The sequence below is a fragment of the Schistocerca nitens genome, chromosome 9 (assembly GCF_023898315.1).
Source record: "Schistocerca nitens isolate TAMUIC-IGC-003100 chromosome 9, iqSchNite1.1, whole genome shotgun sequence".
Taxonomy (NCBI): Eukaryota; Metazoa; Arthropoda; class Insecta; order Orthoptera; family Acrididae; genus Schistocerca; species Schistocerca nitens.
Genome location: NC_064622.1, coordinates 514,424,076 through 514,428,217, shown reverse-complemented (window position 1 = coordinate 514,428,217; position 4,142 = coordinate 514,424,076).

Sequence of the window (4,142 nt, the reverse complement as noted above, 5' to 3'; positions counted from 1 at the left end):
TGACCAAAAGTTTGAGCTTCTCTAATGGGAAAAGAAGCGCTGGCAGTGGCATGGGCGTTTAAGAAATTTAGATGCTGTGTCATGGGAACTAAAGATGTTTTCAGACCTTAAGACACTGTTATTTCTAATGGACTGTAGCTAAATCATAACAGAATAACACAGTAGTAGTAGGGCAACCAATGTACGACGACACACTCCATTGTTGCCAAATGTATTCAAGATGGCGGTGATGACGTCATCCAAAATGGCAGTATGTGGACTTGGCAACAGCACATGACATCATCCAAGATGGCGGCTTTTGGTGGGAAAATAGGCCACTAACCTGACCTTCATAAAAAATGATGGGAATTATGAATTTTGGCTGGAAAATAGACCAATTGCGCTACGTCCACTAACCTAAGTCTCCAGAGGAAATTGGCGCCAAATTCAAAGTCCAACAGGATAATGGATGCAAAACCATACTTGTCTTTATTATTATTCACTATTATTGATTACCATTTATTAACACTGATTGTAGTAGTAAAGTGCACTTTTAGTAACGTAAGTGACCTCCTGTGAATTCATGGGATAAGGACTCAAGTCTTTATTTCAAACAGTGCCATCATCACTTGTTCTCCAGCAGAGTTAGTACACATCTTAGAGATCGCAGACCAGCCACCACGAGGTCCCCAGTCCAACTGAATTAGTTCATAGGGTCGCCACCGACCCGCGCGCCACCAGCAATGTAAACATGTTTTCGTGGACAGTGGAGTCCGCCCCCACCGACCAGTTGGCGCCAAAGCTGTTCGCTGGACAGGTCGGAACCTGCCGACTTCTTAACGGTCGGTCGGTTGATCCAACACCTGGTTGACGAAGAACGCCCTGCCGCACGTTTGGCGCCAAAGTTTGCTCGAGAGTGAAATCCGCCATGATGTCACAACAGGTTGTCCAGCACACGTGCTCACCACGACGTCCCTCGCTAAGTTAATTGATCACCCGACTCTCATTCATGCAACATGACACCAGGTAAATCAGGGCGAGTGTTTTTTGTATGAGAGTGATAGATATACTCGATGCCTAAATAAAATGTGCGTTAAGTATTTGTGGGACGATATAGAATATGAGAGAGTTCGAGTTGGTTCTTATTTTTTCTACTTGGAGGTTTTGTTAGATCAAATTGCTGAGGTTGGTAGCCCTGCGCCTGCTATACGGACGTCTGAGTCACAGCTCTCGTACAAGATAAGTAATTTAAGTGTAATAAACTGTTTTTAACACTTTAAACTAATTTATTACGTTAATTATAGTGCTCTTCAAGCGTACCATTAAAGGTTTTTGTCTTACTCGCGTATTTTCACAGTAATCACGTAAAGTTCGTTTTGTTTACATATCGCGGCCAGGCCGAACTTTTGAGCTTTCAGGTTAAACTTTTTACCGCAATTTTAAGTGCATTTACTGATAGGTTAGTGTGCTAAACATGTTTGCTACCCCTTTATATCTGTAGAGTATCGTCATCTCTTAAGTAATTTCCAGTAATAAACTTCTGAACCACTGTTTACATTGTCGCGAGTAGGCCTAATTTTTCGTACACGTATTTTCATTTGTTTTTTGGTAACTTAATTGTCTTTCTGTCACTAAAATCGATTTTTACCATGAGTGTTAACTGCCTGACGTGCAGTATAATCGTTAGCTCCGGGGTCTGGTGTGATGGATGTAACTTTTTTCATTGGGGCGATTGTAGTGGCGTGGGAATTGGGAAAATGAGCGAGACCCGTCAGCGGTTCTGTAGGCTATGCAGTAGAGATAGAAAGATTGTGGAACAGGAGGGGAAAATTGCTGCCCTTCAGGCTGAGTTAGATGAGGCTAGGCGAGAACTGGGCAGGTTAAGGGGGGAGAAGGGTAAACAGGGGTGGGAAGTGGCCACAGGCATAAGGAACAGGCCAAGAAATTCTTCTGACAGCTTTGTTATTAATGTACAAAATAGGTTTGACCTGTTGCCTCAGTCAGAAACTGATGAGCCCTCACAGAAGTAGATGTAGACAGTGCTCAACAAGCTTTCAGCAGCAAATTGAATAAGAATGTAGGGAAGTCTGCAAAGAGAAAGAAAGTCTTGTTGCTAGGTAGTTCGCATGCTAGGGGTGTGGGCCAACTTCTGCAGGATGAATTAGGGTCAGAATACCAGGTCACAAGTTTTTTCAAACCACGTGCTGGACTGGGGCAGGTTACAGAGGATTTAGGTTCACTATGTAGAGGCTTTACTAAGGAAGATACCGTGGTTATTGTGGGTGGGCCGGGCAACAGTATTGACAGAGATCCGGGGTACAGCATAGAGTGTGACCTGGCAAACATTGCATCAACATCGAGTCATACCGGTGTTGGGTTTGTGTGTGTTCTGGAGCGCCATGACCGACCTCATTTGAGCTCTTCTGTCAGGAGAGTTAATTTGGAGTTGGAACGGCTACTTGGATCTGGTGCAGGGTCACACATTGGTGTGGTTCCTGTTGATTCACTCTGTAGGTGGGACTATACTAGACATGGCCAACACCTCAACAAGAAAGGGAAGGGTAAACTGGCAGGGCTGATAGAAGAAATTTAAAGGGGGGAGGAACTACATCTCATGGTGGAAACTCTTTAGTGTAAGATCAGTTTCCAGTGGGAAACTCAGCCAGGCAAGTACTAAAGATGTTAAAAAAGTTGCTCACAAAAGTAAAGTGAAAAATAATGTTAGTATATTTCATCAAAATATTGCGGGATTGAAGAATAAAATTGATGAACTTCTGTTTTGTTTAGAAGATATAGAAACTGAGAATTTAATAGATGTACTATGCCTGTCCGAGCATCACATTGTCACTGATATGCAAAAGGCTAGCATCAATGGGTACAAATTAGCTGCACATGTAAGTAGAGATAATATGATGAGAGGAGGGGTTGCCATATATGTCAAAAGCTTCCACAGTGTAAAAAATTTAGAAACTAAAAAATTTTTTGTAGAGCAACATATGGAAGCATGTGCCACTGAATTTAAACTAAATGATGGCACTTTCATAATTGTAACAGTGTATAGGTCCCCCTCAGGGAATTTCCAGTTATTTCTAGAAAACTTGGATGCTTTGTTGTGCTATCTGTCAGACAGGGGGAAGCAAATTATCATTTGTTGGGATTTCAATGTTGATTCCCTGAAAGAGGGTAATAGGAAGAATGACCTTGTAGTATTACTCAGTTCTTTCAATTTGAGCTCCATCATTGATTTTCCTACTCGGATAACAAAGAACAGCAATACATTGATAGATAACTTTTTATAGACCAAGATAAGTTTAAGGACATAAATGCTTATCCTGTTGAGAATGGTCTTTCAGATCATGGTACACAGCTAGTGATAGTACATGACATAGCTCCATGCAGTATATCAAATCAGTCTTTCGAAGCAGTGCGTTCAATTAACAATATAAATACTGCAAAATTTAGGGAAAGCCTTCAGCAGCTAGACTGGGATGAAGTGTATAAGGAACCCGATGCAAACTTTAAATATAACTTATTTCACGATACATTTTTAAGGGAATTTGAAAATTGTTTTCCCAAGAAAATAGTTAAACATAATTCCAAGAAAACATAAAAACCTTGGCTAACTAAAGGAATAAGAATATCTTGAAACCGTAAAAGAGGATTGTATCTAACAGCTAGATGGAGTACTGACCCAAAAATTGTTCAATATTATAAAAACTATTGTGCGGTACTAAGAAAAGTTATTAAAAAGTCCAAAAGCATGTGTATCATGTCTGAGATCAGTAACTCTGATAATAAAATTAAAGTGTTGTGGCGTAACAAGACAGCCACGCCACTCGAAAGTAGCCGAAAGGCACGCGTTAACTCACGCAGGCTAGCAGATAGGTCTGAAACAGGATACGTAATGAATGCTATAAAGAAAAGCACGTAGCTCCTGGAATACTTAACTTTAATCCATCCTTGTGGTACATCGCTCTTGACAATACAAGTGAGACTCTTTAGATACAAGCTATGTAATGCTAATGGCGCCTTGCTAGGTCGTAGCCATTGACTTAGATGAAGGCTATTCTAACTATCTGCTCTGCAAATGAGCGAGGCTTCGTCAGTGTGCATCGCTAGCTACGTCGTCCGTACAACTGGAGCGAGTGCTAGTACGTCTCTCG